We start from the raw sequence: 17162 nt of genomic DNA on the forward strand, positions 1-17162 counted from the left end.
GAAGAATCTCAGAGACTTTTAAAGGCTTTCTGAAGAAGCTCAGGGACACTTTTTTTTAAACTAAGAAGAACTTTTGAAAAAACTCAAACACTTTCATGCTTTCTGAAGAATCTCAGAGACTTGTTCAGGCTTTTTGAAGAAACTCAGTGACTCTTTTTTTTAAAACTAAGAAGAACTTTTGAAAAAACTCAACTCTTTCATGCTTTCTGAAGAATCTCAGAGACTTTTAAAGGCTTTCTGAAGAAGCTCAGGGACTCTTTTTTTTTTTTTAAATCAAAAAAGCTTACAGCACCTGGTATTCCCAGGCGGTCTCCCATCCAAGTACTAACCAGGGCCGACCCTGCTTAGCTTCCGAGATCAGACGTGACCAAGGTGGTATGGCCGTAAGTGAAAACTGCTGCCAAATTTGGGCTATTTAAAAGGTTAGACCATTAATGAAGAAAACTAAGAAGAATTTTTGAAAAAACTCAAACTCTTTCAGGCTTTCTGAAGAATCTCAGAGACTTGTTCAGGCTTTTTGAAGAAACTCAGTGACTCTCTTTTTTTAAAACTAAGAAGAACTTTTGAAAAAACTCAAACTCTTTCATGCTTTCTGAAGAATCTCAGAGACTTGTTCAGGCTTTTTGAAGAAATTCAGTGACTTTTTTTTTAAACTAAGAGGAACTTTTGAAAAAACTACTCTTTCATGCTTTCTGAAGAATCTCAAAGACTTTTAAAGGCTTTCTGAAGAAGCTCAGGGACTCTTTTTTTAAACTAAGAAGAACTTTTGAAAAAACTCAAGCACTTTCATGCTTTCTGAAGAATCTCAGAGACTTGTTCAGGCTTTTTGAAGAAACTCAGTGACTCTTTTTTTTAAACTAAGAAGAACTTTTGAAAAAACTCAACTCTTTCATGCTTTCTGAAGAATCTCAGAGACTTTTAAAGGCTTTCTGAAGAAGCTCAGGGACTACTTTTTTTTTTTTTAATCAAAAAGCTTACAGCACCTGGTATTCCCAGGCGGTCTCCCATCCAAGTACTAACGAGGCCCGACCCTGCTTAGCTTCCGAGATCAGACGTGACCAAGGTGGTATGGCCGTAAGTGAAAACTGCTGCCAAATTTGGGCTATTTAAAAGGTTAGACCATTAATGAAGAAAACTAAGAAGAATTTTTGAAAAAACTCAAACTCTTTCAGGCTTTCTGAAGAATCTCAGAGACTTGTTCAGGCTTTTTGAAGAAACTCAGTGACTCTCTTTTTTTAAAACTAAGAAGAACTTTTGAAAAAACTCAAACTCTTTCATGCTTTCTGAAGAATCTCAGAGACTTGTTCAGGCTTTTTGAAGAAATTCAGTGACTTTTTTTTTAAACTAAGAGGAACTTTTGAAAAAACTACTCTTTCATGCTTTCTGAAGAATCTCAAAGACTTTTAAAGGCTTTCTGAAGAAGCTCAGGGACTCTTTTTTTAAACTAAGAAGAACTTTTGAAAAAACTCAAGCACTTTCATGCTTTCTGAAGAATCTCAGAGACTTGTTCAGGCTTTTTGAAGAAACTCAGTGACTCTTTTTTTTAAACTAAGAAGAACTTTTGAAAAAACTCAACTCTTTCATGCTTTCTGAAGAATCTCAGAGACTTTTAAAGGCTTTCTGAAGAAGCTCAGGGACTACTTTTTTTTTTTTTAATCAAAAAGCTTACAGCACCTGGTATTCCCAGGCGGTCTCCCATCCAAGTACTAACGAGGCCCGACCCTGCTTAGCTTCCGAGATCAGACGAGATCGGGCGTGACCAAGGTGGTATGGACGTAAGAGAAAACTGCTGCCAAAATTGGGCTATTTAAAAGGTTAGACCATTAATGAAGAAAACAGAAGAATTTTTGAAAAAACTCAAACTCTTTCAGGCTTTCTGAAGAATCTCAGAGACTTTTAAAGGCTTTCTGAAGAAGCTCAGGGACTCTTTTTTTTAAAACTAAGAAGAACTTTTGAAAAAACTCAAACTCTTTCATGCTTTCTGAAGAATCTCAGAGACTTGTTTAGGCTTTTTGAAGAAACTCAGTGACTCTTTTTTTTAAACGAAGAAGAACTTTTGAAAAAACTCAACTCTTTCATGCTTTCTGAAGAATCTCAGAGACTTTTAAAGGCTTTCTGAAGAAGCTCAGGGACTTGTTTTTTTAAATCAAAAAAGCTTACAGCACCTGGTATTCCCAGGCGGTCTCCCATCCAAGTACTAACCAGGCCCGACCCTGCTTAGCTTCCGAGATCAGACGAGATCGGCCCTGAACAAGGTGGTATGGCCGTAAGCGAAAACTGCTGCCAAAATTGGGATATTTAAAAGGTTAGACCATTAATGAAGAAAACTAAGAAGAATTTTTGAAAAAACTCAAACTCTTTCAGGCTTTCTGAAGAATCTCAGAGACTTGTAAAGGCTTTTTGAAGAAACTCAGGGAATCTTTTTTTTTAAACTATGAAGAACTTTTGTAAAAACTCAAACTCTTTCATGCTTTCTGAAGAATCTCAGAGACTTTTAAAAGCTTTCTGAAGAAGCTCAGGGACTACTTTTTTTTTTTTTTTTTTTAATCAAAAAAGCTTACAGCACCTGGTATTCCCAGGCGGTCTCCCATCCAAGTACTAACCAGGCCCGACCCTGCTTAGCTTCCGAGATCAGACGAGATCAGGCGAGACCAAGGTGGTATGGCAGTAAGCGAAAACTGCTGCCAAAATTGGCCTATTTAAAAGGTTAGACCATTAATGAAGAAAACTAAGAAGAATTTTTGAAAAAACTCAAACTCTTTCAGGCTTTCTGAAGAATCTCAGAGACTTGTTCAGGCTTTTTGAAGAAACTGAGTGACTCTTTTTTTTTAAACTAAGAAGAACTTTTGAAAAAACTCAAACTCTTTCATGTTTTCTGAAGAATCTCAGAGTCTTTTAAAGGCTTTCTGAAGAAGCTCAGGGACTTTTTTTTTAAATCAAAAAAGCTTACAGCACCTGGTATTCCCAGGCGGTCTCCCATCCAAGTATTAACCAGGCGTGACCCTGCTTAGCTTCCGAGATCAGATGAGATCGGGCGTGACCAAGCAACCGGTTCTCATCTCAGGGTGTCATATAAGGCCGTTTTGTCACGTCCTTAGGCAATTTCTGCCCACTTATATAGCACCCTGTTGCGTACACATGACACGCACATGGCTTTCAACCAACTTCAATGTAAAACCATCCGCGATGTTATTACACGCTCAGGGCTTCGCCAGTCCTCAATTCACCTCGACATTGACCGACTGCACAGACTAAAGACGTTTTCAGCAACAACGACGTATGTTTGCTTATGATTAGGATTGCCTACTACACCTATAGGAGGTCACTGTTTTCCATTATTTATCTTTCAGGAGGAGTCTATTTGCCATATTCAACACCCTTATCGTCTGTGAGAGACGCTCGGCTTAACCACCTCCAATGCAACCCACCCGCGTTTTACAGGACGCGCTTGGGCTTATATAGCCAATCCAAGTGCATGATATCAGACGCTTTCAGCATCAGTAGCGTGCGTAGGCTACAATTTCGTTTACTTTTAAATTAGCCTGTGGTAGCCTACTCAATTAAAACGTGACTAGGTATCCTAACTAATAACACCACAATATAGGTTCCATCATCCCTTAATTGCCCGCAGGAGTATATTGGCCGAATTCAACACAGACCCTTTATCGTGTGTCAGAGACGCTCATTCAAATGCAGCCACCCGCGTTTTACAGGACGCGCTTGGGCTTATATAGCCAATCCAATTGGGTGCTATCAGACGCTTTCAGCAACAGTAGCGTGCGTAAGGCAAAAATTTCGTTTAGTTTTAAATTAGCCTGTAGTATAGCTTCATGATGTAGTTTGCTCCATGATTATTATAGGCGGTCATTGCTTTCCATTATTTATCTTTTGAGAGGAGCATAGTGTCCATTTTCAACACCCACCCTTTGCGTGTGTCAGAGACGCACCTGACTTTCAAGCAAATGCGAATCCATCTACGTATTTAAGCACGCATTTGGCCAGAAAATAAAGACGCTTTCAGTAATTAAATATTTGAAAATGAAAAATATAAATAATATGTATAAATTATAAATAATATACATTATAAATAATAATATAATAAATAATATAATATAAATAAAATATGAAGTAGGTTCATTGAAACTGATCATGAAGTTTCGTCCTATAAATTTCATCCTACAAATATAAACATATATTTTTTTTTCCCTCCAGTTTTTATTGTTTAGATTAACATCGCAGTTGGTGCGGCTCAGACAGACGCTTGCATATCATAATTTTCAATTGCCTTGATTTGATGAATATAAGGCTTTCTCCAGTTTTTGAAAGCAGAATCCCATAATTCCAGAAGGTCACAGGTCACTTCTCTGACGCAGTCCATACCGGAAGTCTTCTTCGACTCTCTAAATCTTCTGTTTACTTTTCTGATTCAGGTAAGTGAAAATGTTAATATAGACATACATGCTCATGTTATGGTCATGTTAACTGTTGAAGCTGTTTACAGCATTTTATTTTATTTAACTCCCTACTTGGAATTAGTGTCATAAAAACGAAACATTTTAATAATAAAAATTAAATCCAGAGCAAATTGCTATAATGTTTGCATCTGCCTCCTGTTCCTAAATGGCATTTATGCAGCTCTATACAGAATGCAACTCCAAATAGAATTAACTTATGGGTTCATTTAAATAAAAGGGTTTATTATTATTGGGCATTTTCAACACGCACATGTCACCCAGGGCGTTTGTTTGAAACGCTTAGGGTCATTCTACGGAAATGTCCATTTTTCTGTCCCTAGCCTTTACAGAAATATTACACACACACACAAAAAACACCTTAGAATTACAATTTCTTTACATTTTAAAATAAAACAATATGTTATTTGAACAATTACACCTTCTTGAGCCATCAAGTGGCAATATTAAATTTTTTATTAATTCTGTAAAATTCCAAGCACCACAGAAGTGCTCGTCCCCACAGTCATGTACAGAGGGAAAATGCTTTATTTTGAGGTCAATAAGATGTTTTTACACAATTTAAAATACAATAATGTATACATAACTATCTAATATTCAAATTAAATGACCCATCATACCACTGATCAGCTCTACCAAACTTGGATGTCTTTTTCCAGTAATAAACAAACACTGTTAAGTTGTTTTGATTGATACTGTGAAGCAGCTTTGATACAATCTGTATTGTGAAAAGCGCTATATAAATATATTTGACTTGACTTGACTTAATATATTATGTAAATGACATAAAAAAACTAAATGCAGAATAAATATTATAAAATTTATAATGAAAGTAGTGGTCCCCTGGAGTTGTGTCACTGGTGTTACTGTTAAACAAAAATCACTTATTTTGAAATAAAAATCACACTGATGACATCAATTGACTTCCTTCGTCCAATTTCCTGAATATCTATGAAGAAAAGCCCATAGTAAATCCTCTGTCTCTTTTCAGTTATCAGAAATATTCTCATTTATCTCTGATTTCATATGAAGCTTTTAGTTGAAGTCACTGGTATGACCTACTTTATTGTTAGGTAATTGAAAAAAACAAGAATACAAATGGATTATACTACTTAATTTAGTTAGTATACCATGATTGACAACATGTGGTTTGATACCTTGCAGCAGCCATTTTGTAAAATAAATTTTTCATGAAAATTGTCACTGGTGTCACCTTTCTTATGGGTAACACCAGTGACTCCCATTTCTAGATAAACTTTATTCAAAGCTATTCATTTAGATTATATGCCAAATGTAACAATTTAGTCTCATCTACTTAATTATAGTTGAAGAATAATGATAGTCTTTTTTTTCTGTCACATTAAATACAATGCCACATGTGACATGATAATAATTTTACATCCATTTAATTCTGCTACACTCAAAAGTTAAGATTTAAAGGATTGCATCATTACTTGATTTTAACTGGTTTTCAAATATTTTCATTGTTATAGCAAATACAAGGTTGCGGAAACGAACTAACCTCATTCAAGCACACTTTTAACAAACCTGATTCAAATAAATAAAACATAATCTCCTTATTTGTTGCATTATTATTATTTTTTGGTAACTCTGACTACATGTGCTGAAAAAAATTAGAAATAATATTTCATAAAAACATTTAGTATTGCCAAAGAAGTAAGGTAACACCAGTGACAAAAAAAATGGTAGATGCGGTCTTTAAATAAATGCACAAAAAATATAAAAAATCATTAAGCTGTCATTTATGCGTATTCATAAAGGCAACGGGTAATCTAATAATGTGGCATTAGCTTAAATGTTAGAAAAAGAAATACATTTTAAGACATCTTGCCATACCAAAAGTGGACGTTTCTGTAGAATGACCCTTTAACCAACTCAGAAGTAAACCTTATCGACTGAAATATTGGACGCTCATGGCTAACTTCGCTTGTTATCAGTGTCCGACTGTCGGGTAGCATTGATTGCTCTCTGTATACAATGAATAGGTTAAATAAGCCTTGCTATTGTGTCATATTTGTCGTTCAGCCAACAAAGACTGTGAAACAGGCGACAGAACGGTGCTTCGGACAAGCGTTCTGTTCAAAACTTCGCGCATTCCCGCAGTACGTTACGTTACGTTACGTTAGCCTACAAGCAATACACTAGGCCTTATAGGCCAGATATTAAATAAATTGACCTAAAGCCGTATTTCAATCTTCAGTGTTGGGATGTCTACATATTTCTCTAAGGCATAGGCTACAGGTGCTTTGACTGTTTATTACTTCCATAATCCCCATCTTCACATCTTGTAGCCTACCCTGCAGCAAAGATACTAGTGAACACTGATCTTATTCACATAATAATCCAAGATGATTATAAAGATTAGATTGTATGTTTCTATTTATTTCACTGACATGGACTGTCAAAATTCTCTCCTTTTCAGTGTGTTTGAAAAATGGAGCAATTGGATGATTTGGAGTTGGAGGATGATCTTCAGGACACCGATAAACTTCTGCAGGATTTAGATGTGGGTTATTGTTAAAAATCATGCTTTTTATTTTTAAACTGAAGTGCAGCTAAACCACCATTAAGCCAAGTTGTTTCTAGTGAAATTGGACACTGCATGTTACTACAGTTTCAAACATTTAAACCTTCTAAAAAAATATTAGCCTACACAAACATTCATTTACACATTAGGCTATATGGAGTGTTGCATTTTACATCTTGTTAAATTGAGTAGAATGAAGCACAGAGGAAACAAAAACCAGCGCCAGTCCATTGGAGGAAGAGAGATGGGCAAGGAAATCGTATTCCTCAAAGGCCATTTAGGAAAAAGCCATCTGGTCAGTATTACTACTCCTCTTGCCCCTTTTGAAATGTTTACCAAACAATTTCCACAAGGAAATATAATGCAACACCATTGTTATTTTCAGCACACCCCGGCCCCGCAAAGCGACAGCAGTGTCCAGGTAAAGGAAACAATTTCAATTTTGCAAAAAGCATATACTTGAAGTTGATGTTACGACTGCTTACATGTTCTTTACAGTAAATAGTCTGTGAAAGACAATTTAAAACCGTCAGATTATTTAATTTTCTGAACAATAGTCAATATAATGTATAAACAGTCTTTTTGTTGTCTTTTAAATTATATTGTCTGCAACTCTTTGCCTCCTGCTTAAAAAAATAGCATTCTTTTTTTAGGGACAGTGCATTCCCAATGTGATGTACCAACTGATGTCAGTGTCAGCTTCACCGAAGGTACGTGTCTAAAAACACACACACACACACACACACACACACACACACACACACACACACACACACACACACACACACACACACACACACACACACACACACACACACACACACACACACACACACACACACACACACACACATATATATATATAAGTTTTATTTGTATAGCACCTTTCATTCACATAATGCAGCTCAAAGTGCTTAATTAAGTGCTTAAAGTTCAGCCCAAAGTGCTTAATTTAACTTTTGAAATTTTTTGAAAAAGCACTTTTTGAAAAAGTGCTTAATTTAAATGTTGAAAATTGAACACAATAATAGTGAAGAAAATAGTAATAATAATAATACATTTTGAGGCTAACACAGCAAGTTGTTGCGGTGGTGTGTATATATATATATTCTGTCTAGTGTTAACACGCGTCAGCACACACAAACGGCTGCAACCACAGTGCGGTCCCCCCATGACAACCGTCTGGATTGAGCTGAGTAGGGGACATCTCTAGGGTCTTCAAGTGGGCACCTTCCGTCCTCAGTGTTTCGTCGACTAGCCCACGACACCTCAAGAGGGCTCGACAGTGACTCTGGCGTCCCAGAGTCACCCCCCTCGTCCCCCACCCAACTCAGCCCAGCTTACTGACCTCTACATCCCTCCTGCTGCTGAGACCTAACCACAATCTCACAATCTCTCCGCAACCCAACCATACGCGCCAACCCGTTTGACTAAGGTGTCGAGCCCCACTGGTGCATTAATATGCAGTTTCAGTGGCAGCGGTTCCATATGGCATACCACCTACCGCAAAACACAATATCTGCCCAACCACCCGTCATTCACGCATTATACACAGGAACGTAATGTCTGTAAATACTATACAACCTATACAAATAAACCAACAGACTCTTCAAGTTTTCAAGAATTCTACGAAACCGTAGCATGGCGGCCTGTACACAGCCAGCTAGAATCTTTCCGTCTCAACCACAGCCAGTTGCTGCTCCTTTCTGCTGCTTCAGATAAGTTCTTTACTGTGCGACGCAACTCTTGGCCACTGAATCCGACGTCTCTGAGGAACCGGGTTGTAGACTTCCACTGGATAAACCTGGACCCTCCATCCTCGCTGTTCTGCTTCAGTGGCCAGATGAGCATACCGCAGTTTCTTCCTCTCATATGCCTCATCTACCGCATCCTCCCATGGCACTGTTAACTCTATCAGTTGAACAATGCGTGATGATCCAGACCACACAACAATATCTGGCCGTAGGTTAGTGGTGGCAATCTCAGGTGGAAAAATAAGCCGTTGATCAAGATCAGCCAGCATCTTCCAGTCCCTAGCAGCTTCCAGTTGTCCTGGGCGAAAATTGGTGTTAGCACCTTTTCTTGGTGGTTGCTCGCCTGGGCGGAGGAATATTGTCTTCTGCGTGTAATGTTTTGCTAGAACAGGCGGCAACTTATTGGTCATATTACGCTTGCCTTCCAATGCTAAAGCCAAACATCGCAATACTTGGTCATGGCGCCAAGTAAACTGACCTTGGCTAAGAGCCAGCTTACATCCTGTCAAAATGTGCCTTAATGTGGCAGGTGATGAACACAAAGGACAAGAGGGATCCTCTCCTACCCAGAGGTTTAGGTTCTGCGGTAATGGGAGAACATCATATGTTGACCTAATAAGGAAACTAATCCTACTCTCTTCCATTGACCAAAGGTCTTGCCAGCCCATTTTGCATTGTTCCACACTCTCCCATCTCATCCACTCTCCCTGCTTGGCCTGGGAAATGGCCTTTATGCACCTCATCCTCTCCTCCTGCTTTCGCACCTCGTTGACTACCAGCTTCCTCCTTTGAGCTGGGCCTGCCTTGTGCCATTTAAGAGGAGCTAAACTGAGCCCAAAACCCCCTCTTCCATGCTGTACCTGTCCCACGATATCCCCAATTTAAAAAACAAAGGTCAGCCTTTGCCTCTACTACAGATTTCTTTGCTGACCACTTTCTACCAGTTTTTACCACAGGGGCTGCCTCCCTTACACATTTGTCGCGTGACTCTGCTAAAGTCATTTCCAGTCTGACCTTGGGACACTTAAACTCCTCGGTTAAAGCAGAGACTGGCAGCTGCAATACTCCTTTACTATAAAGTCCCACTCTACTGAGGCAGCGTGGAACTCCCAACCATTTCCTGATGTATGAACTTATTAACGCTTCCAGCTTATCCACTGTTGTCAAAGAAACCTTGTACACAGTTAGTGGCCACAGCAACCTTGGCAGTAGACCAAACTGAAAGCACCAGAGTTTTAGTTTGCCTGGTAGGGCACAGCTGTTTATGCTCTTCAACCCTTCCACTGCTTGTCGTCTAACTTCTCCCACTCGAACTGTGTCCTTTAGATCCCCATCATACCATCTCCCAAGACTCTTCGCTGGCTTCTCAGAAACTGTTGGTATTGCCTCACCAGTAATGAAGAATGTTTTATCTACTACCTTTCCTTTAACTATCGAGATGCTCCTTGATTTAGAGGGCTTAAATGGCATTCGTGACCATTCAATATTATCTGTTAACTTCCCCAATAACCGATTAGTGCAGGCTACTGTTGTAGTCATGGTTGTCATGTCATCCATGTATGCTCTGATTGGTGGTAGTCGCATCCCAGAAGCCAAGCGGTGTCCTCCTACTACCCATCTTGATGCCCTAATGATTACTTCCATTGCCATGGTAAAAGCCAGTGGAGAAATGGTGCATCCTGCCATTATTCCAACCTCTTAAGCATTGCCATGCGGTGCTGAATTTTGGAGTTGAGAAACTAAATTGCAAATCTCCAAAATAGGCTTTCACTAAATTTGTTATTGACATTGGTACTCTGAAAAAATCAAATGCTTCCCAAAGCAGCTCATGTGGCACTGAACCATATGCATTAGCCAAATCCAGGAATGTCACATGGAGCTCCTTACTCTCCTTTTTAGCTGATTGAATTCGTTGCCAGATAACATTGATGTGTTCTAAGCATCCTGAGAACCCTGGAATGCCCGCTTTTTGAACTGAAGTGTCAATGAAGCCATTCTTTTCATACAAATGGGATTGATTGATTGTTTTTGTAGTTGTTGTTGTTTTTTCTAATATTAGACTGTAAGGATACTCAAAGAAGATCTGGACAGCCTGAATGCTGCGAAAAAGGAGCTTGGCATTGATGATGACACAGTGCAGCTGTGGGTGGCTGATGTGCAGAAGTGGGCAGAGGGTAAGTTTGCCTATTTAAAAACTTTCATCATAGAACCCTGCACATTGACAACTAATTATTCTAAATTTCAGCATTGTAGCACACACTGTATATCAATGTGCTTATCAACATTCCTGGAGTTGCATTGCTAAGCCAACTGCAAAAATGTTTTTGCTGTATCATTTAATTGATTATTGCTCACCTTCTAAAGAGGGCAATGTGTGCTGAAAATTACTGTGCAAAATGGCCGATTCTTACCTAGCATTGTAGCTTACTGGGAGCACTGGCCATTAGCTACAGCTTCTCCAGTTCAGTAGCACCGATTTTGGTCGAGTAATTCCTATCAACGGTACTTGGCTACGATCAAGATCCATTTAGAAATTGGCCAGATTTCTCCTTTAAATTACTTGCTAATTGTATTTGAGGGATTGTCATTTCATGCATATACTGAGTAATATAATTCTAATTTAGAAACTGATCAAAGTGATGGTAGCCTTGGTGCACTACAGGCACGGATAGAGGAGCTGGCTGTCCTCGTCAAAGTACGCAGCCTAAACCTTTACAAACAAACAGGTATTTCAGTTACATACACCTATATTTAGGTTCTTATTAATTCTACTCAATTCTAATATTTCAGTTCCTAACCATACACACTGTGACCTTTTAGAAAATGTACACTGTACCTATGCAGCTAATGGAGCCTTGTCCCGACAGTTTATCTATGGCAATACGCGTGAAATCTGAATCAATTTTAAAAAACGAATATTCTGTGACACTTTTTTTTTCAGATAGCAACAAGAGGCGACATAAGATACGAAGAGTCATTTTAAAATGACAAAAAACGCCTGGCAGCAGCTATTGCCGAGTACAATCATCTGGCTGAACCATCTGGACAAATTGTGTCCACTGATGGCATTATCCAGACTGACACGTGGCCTTGGCAAAGTGAAAGTAAGTTCTCTCTCTTTTTTCTTTTTTTTATAAAGAAAAACATTTACGTTCTGCCTCATTGTGCAATATTGGTTTCTATCAGGGTTTCCATCCTCATGTAAACCTTAGACCTATGTCGCAGAAATGTCGAAATCCAATCTTGATATTGTCTATCTAGACATCAATCACATTGCACAAGACTCCTTTGAAAAGTAGATGTAATATCTCAATGGGACTCACCTGGAAAAATAAATTATAAATATAAACATGTTCTATACATAACTCCACTTTCACCTTTTGCAGACCTTCACACCAAAAGGAAGGTATTAGATAAGTTTATGGCTGTGCAACGCCTGAAGGAGGAAGAAGTAATCCTCTGTAAGGAAATGCTGCAACACTGGATAGCACTAAAGGCACAATACTTGACACTGGGAGCCCTTTCTTCAAACTGTAAGCATATCTATGTCTGTGTAACTGTTTATTTGGATAGAAGTGTCTGCAATAACTGCAATATACACTTTCACCTAAATACAGTTTTGCAGGATTGAGTATGTTTGGTGTAGATTCCCATTTCCGTGATTACAGCAATTAACTAGGCAGTCTAGAATGCATGTGCACACTAACAAATGTTATTGACTTCATTATTGATTTATCGTTATGTTTTTGCAGCCTCTCTTGTTGACCTCTCTGAGGATGCCCAAAAAGGACTGCAGTGTCTGGTTCATAAGAGGCTCAGCAAACTGAAAGCAGAAATGATTTTAGTCAAGGGCCATTACAACACTATCCTGAATGATAACTCACACCTGGAGATGGAGTTGGAAGAAGAAGACATAGAACTTGATACTATATACTCTGATTTCAGCTCTTCTGATGAGGACTCTGACTGAATGTCATCTGCCATCAAACATGCTTCAATTACTGTGTTGTTGTTGTGGTGTGATGTGTTGTTGTTGTTGTGGTTGTTGATGTGTTGATGGTTGTGGTTGCTGTGGTTGAGTATGTTGTATGATGGTGCTTGTGCCCTTGGGTTCTGCAACTCTGCCTGAGGTTTTGTTGTGTACAAAGTTTAATATGGCGGCAAATCAATGCCAATAATAACCGAGCGCACAACTGATGCTGGCGCGCGCGGTAATTGACTTTCGCGAGAAGATAACAGATCTACACGCGAGGAAACGGGAACTCGCGAGCTCATTCAAACCCTGCGCGCGCGCATGACATCTCCTCTGCACGCAATACAAGCCCTCGCGCGCGCGTGCATGATCATCTCCCACGCTCTCGCGCTTGATCTGCTCTCGCCTGCTGCTTTTGCTCGCTCGAACACTTTTGTTTTTGGTAGTTGAGGGGCGGGGCTTACTGTTTTATAACATCAAATGTCATTGGTTACTTCCCCTTTTCCGGAAGTCAGTTGTGATTGGACGCCTATGATTTTCAATCAAGAGTGGCAAAGGCACGACCCAGAGAACTGTTAATAACATCAACATTCGGCAAGAAAGATGGATAATCAAAGAGAGGTGATTTCCAAATTAAAATGTTATTTTTTGACACGTTATGTTTTTTATTACTTGTTTGAAAACATTGTAAAGGTGCAGATTAGCTGACTATAATAAGACACGATTTCTGTTCAGTATTCTATGAAGCCAGTTAACTAACTAGCTCGCAGCTAACCACAACAATCATAATATTACTATGCTTTATGTATGTAGTAGTTGTAAAAAAAATGTATCTGACATATTTGCAAATTTAGTGCATTGATTCTTTATCATAAAGCAAATAAATAGACTAGTAACAAGAAACTTCTTGTTTCCAGTACTTTTTTAATAGATTAACAGTGGAATAATTACAATACTATGTTGGACTATACATGTGGTTTTCTTGCTACTTTGTTCTCAAAGTTGGGGCTAATGATGCTTTCTCTATTAATTTACATTAGGCTGAGTTGCAGAATGCTGCCAGGCATGTTGTGACCCTTTTACGCAGTGCCCTATCTAGTGAGTCAAGCTCACCATCACAGATGGGTAAGTTAATTGTGTTGTGTGTCACTTCATTGAATTAAACATTGCACACCTGTCTTACATTGAAATTTAATGATTACCATTAGCCATAATAATATTGCTTTGAGTAGTAAAGACACAAAGCCTTCAGTTTTGTACACAGTTTTGAATGGTTTCAACAGATGAAGGGCAGGTTCAGAGAGAGCAGGTCACAGCAGGCAGGATGATACAGGGTCAGGCAAACCCTGGTAACAGGGTGCAGTTTGCATTGAGACCACAGCGGACCCTTAGTGTTGTTGCATCAGGGAATTCAGTGGACCAGAGTATGGCCAGGTTTGGATCTATCAAATAATCAAATTTTATAGTTCACATTATAAGAACGTTCTGTCTGACATTTTAAATATGTGCTAACAAAGTATTGGTAGACGAATAATAATATATGTAATTTAAAGATGTAACATTAAGACGTATGACATTGTAAAAATACCTACAGTAGCAATCCTCAAGTAGCATAAAGCAAACCTTAGGCATAAGTCTCAAGCATAACTTCCTAAACTGTTAAAAGTTATAACTGTCCTGTTATGGGCAGTTTAGATGAGTGAATGAGATTGATTGAATATTACATCATTGACATATCAGTTTTTCCTCTCAGAGCATTCCCTGGTCTGTTCAAGGGACGAAAAGACAGGAGTATCCCTACTCCTAAAAAAAGGCCTGCCAGGTCAACGCCAATCCAGTTTTTCCTGCTGAATAAAAGTGTTGACAAGACCCCAAAAACCTCGGATGAGATGTTACTTCTACAGGCTGGATTAGGACGGAGGACTATTGCCATCCCAGAGGATGCTGACCACTCTGACGTCTGGCACTTCAAGTTTTACATATAAAGGGACCCTTTTTTAAATTACTGTTCATTAAGCCAGTCTTTTTTTAATACAGCTTGAAGTGTTTAATTCCTCCAGATATCTAAACTATTGTTGGAGATGTATAAAAAATGGACTCATTGAAGGGAGCCTGGATGCCCTATAAAGCTGTTGGTAAGATAACTTGGTTGATATTTGATTAATATCTATTGCGACTCCAACTTTACACATCTGTACATCTACAGTAACTGGTTTGTTACTTTAAGTGGCATCTCTGCTAAAAGTAAGACAGTTTTAAAAGTATTCACAAAATTAGTTTGCCGTTGTTTGTTTACATTGGCTGTCAATCTTAGAGTGAAATAGAATATTCATTAATTTCTGAAACATTTATTTGATATAAATAGCTGATAATGGCTTCTGATCTTTTTCACTCAGGTGGATCAGGTCAGCGAAAGCTGAACATTGTTGCTCCGGAAGCTGAGGGATACACAGGGTCCTATCTCATCAAAACTGCAGGAGGAAAGGGCTGTCTGTACTGTGTATCATGCCTCTACAGGATACTCTAGACATCTCTCCTTTACCATACTCTGCAAAAGAGTTTGAGAAAATGCCGAAAGCACGATGCGCTAAATGTTTCACAGATATGCCTGTTCAGCTGCTCGCTGTGCACATCCAGGATTGCGAGACAGACATGTGTATCGACATCCGTGATTGTGAATCAGTAAAGTCAATTTCATTTTTTTTAAGTAATGTTTTCATTCACTTCATTTCATTTCACTTTCGTTTTCAAAATATGAAGTAAAATTTAAAATTGCCAAAATTTTAAAATTAACATTTCATTTGTTACAGGAGCCTAGAGATTACTCGCTGTCTGATTCAGAGTTGCCTTCCATTTCCACACAAGTGAAGGATGATCATGCCAGTGTAGGTTGTTCAGTGTCATGCATATACCAGTTTAACTTCTGAATAATATATAATTCCCCCTTAATAATTGATTTAACATGATTAACACATCAGACACAACTCAAAGATTGACTGTAAGTCTACTACTTTTTTAATTGGTAAAAAACTTATTAATGCAACCATGTCTGACAACTGTGATTTACATGAAAAGACCCTAGAAGTGACCTCTACTTCCTCAAGAATTGATAGTTTTAGTGGGAATGTAAGGAGTCATTTAAACGAAAAATTATGAAGTGATTTCTCAAATTGAATCATATCTTTTACATTTGTTTACATCCACAGTTAGGGGATGAGTTGGATTCTTCTTCAGCAGTGATTGATGTCAAGGTAAGACCAATGCATGCAGGACTATTTAGTGTAGTTTCATAGAAGGAAATGGTATGTAATGAGTATATAAAAGAAAATTTTTTTTCAGATTCATTTTCAGGTTAATTTGTTGTTAAAGGTATGACTTGATAATGATTTTTTTTTTTTTTTTTTTTTTGCACTTTAAAAGTGTTTCCCTGCATTTGTTTGTAAGGTACCTTGTCCCGTGTGTTCTGCCATGTATTCAGAAGACTTCATTGAAGTACATGCAAGTACCTATGGGGAAAGGTTACTATTTTTATTGTGTTTTCATGCAATTATTGCTTTAACCTACAATCTTTACCGTTATTTGTTTTTGTGTGTGGTAGTAATATTCAGCTAAATTGTATTCTTACTTTCAGAATTCAAGATAGACCAAACACAGTTTTGGACATTACAGAACAAAAGCAAGACAAGCAAAACAGGTGAATTTAAGTTTAAGTTATAGTATCTTTTTTACCAGGGCCAAAAACTAAATAATGCATCTTTATGTTTTCTTTTTCTCAAGCCTTACAGAATTAGTCAGCAAACTTAAAGAGGCAATAGACCCTACAACCATTTTCAGCGTCTGCGTTACAAGGGAGGACATGTTCAACCGAGGCTTGACACAATAGAAGCGGCAGAAGAAGTCCTCTCCGAAGAATCCCCTCAGAGTTACTTTCATTGGAGAGCCAGGGATAGACAGTGGTGCTCTTATGAAAGAATTCCTGACAGGTATGTTTTGTCTTCCTTAGATGCAGCATATATTTATGCAGTTTTATAAAATATAGTCACCATTTTCTTAACTTACTTCAGTTCCTTTGTATATTAATACTGATGATACAAATTTTCCACAGAAATGATGGCCGGGATTGAAGCAAAATTCTTCGAGGGAGGGAATTCTGGGAAAAATCTGAAGTATTCCATTACAGAATTTCAGAATGACAATTTCAGGTATGTTTATTAGTATTCTATACTGGAGTTTTTCATTTAATGCCTTTTTGCCAATTTATGAACTGCCCTGTTGTACTTTAGGACAGTTGGTGAAATAATGGCTGTTAGCATTACACAAGATGGCCCTCCACCCAACTTTTTCATGGAGTGGATGTACAATTTCATCTCTTCTGGGGAGATCAATAAAGATCAGCTGTCAAAGGCTGATGTCAC

The 17162-nt window shown here is 38.2% G+C and overlaps 1 long non-coding RNA gene, 3 other non-coding genes and 3 pseudogenes across 4 annotated transcripts; 1 reads left to right on the forward strand and 6 right to left on the reverse strand.

Annotated features, from left to right (window-relative positions):
- Positions 1 to 280: 280 nt before the first annotated feature.
- Positions 281 to 389, reverse strand: LOC143736411 (5S ribosomal RNA; annotated as a pseudogene).
- Positions 390 to 971: 582 nt separating this feature from the next.
- LOC143736416 (5S ribosomal RNA) lies at positions 972 to 1080 on the reverse strand (annotated as a pseudogene).
- A 582-nt stretch (positions 1081 to 1662) lies between these two features.
- Positions 1663 to 1781, reverse strand: LOC143736407 (5S ribosomal RNA). The gene has a single exon (XR_013203441.1). It is a non-coding gene; the product is annotated as a 5S ribosomal RNA (ribosomal RNA).
- Positions 1782 to 2153: 372 nt separating this feature from the next.
- Positions 2154 to 2272, reverse strand: LOC143736402 (5S ribosomal RNA). The gene has a single exon (XR_013203435.1). It is a non-coding gene; the product is annotated as a 5S ribosomal RNA (ribosomal RNA).
- A 282-nt stretch (positions 2273 to 2554) lies between these two features.
- LOC143736395 (5S ribosomal RNA) lies at positions 2555 to 2673 on the reverse strand. The gene has a single exon (XR_013203426.1). It is a non-coding gene; the product is annotated as a 5S ribosomal RNA (ribosomal RNA).
- Positions 2674 to 2943: 270 nt separating this feature from the next.
- Positions 2944 to 3060, reverse strand: LOC143736418 (5S ribosomal RNA; annotated as a pseudogene).
- A 13120-nt stretch (positions 3061 to 16180) lies between these two features.
- On the forward strand, positions 16181 to 16719 carry LOC143735651 (uncharacterized). Its single transcript, XR_013203278.1, has 3 exons — positions 16181 to 16265; positions 16379 to 16441; positions 16525 to 16719. It is a non-coding gene; the product is annotated as an uncharacterized LOC143735651 (long non-coding RNA).
- Positions 16720 to 17162: the final 443 nt, after the last annotated feature.

This window comes from Siphateles boraxobius, unplaced genomic scaffold (assembly GCF_051911475.1).
Source record: "Siphateles boraxobius isolate OS27281-9 unplaced genomic scaffold, OSU_SipBor_1 13, whole genome shotgun sequence".
Taxonomy (NCBI): domain Eukaryota; kingdom Metazoa; phylum Chordata; class Actinopteri; order Cypriniformes; family Leuciscidae; genus Siphateles; species Siphateles boraxobius.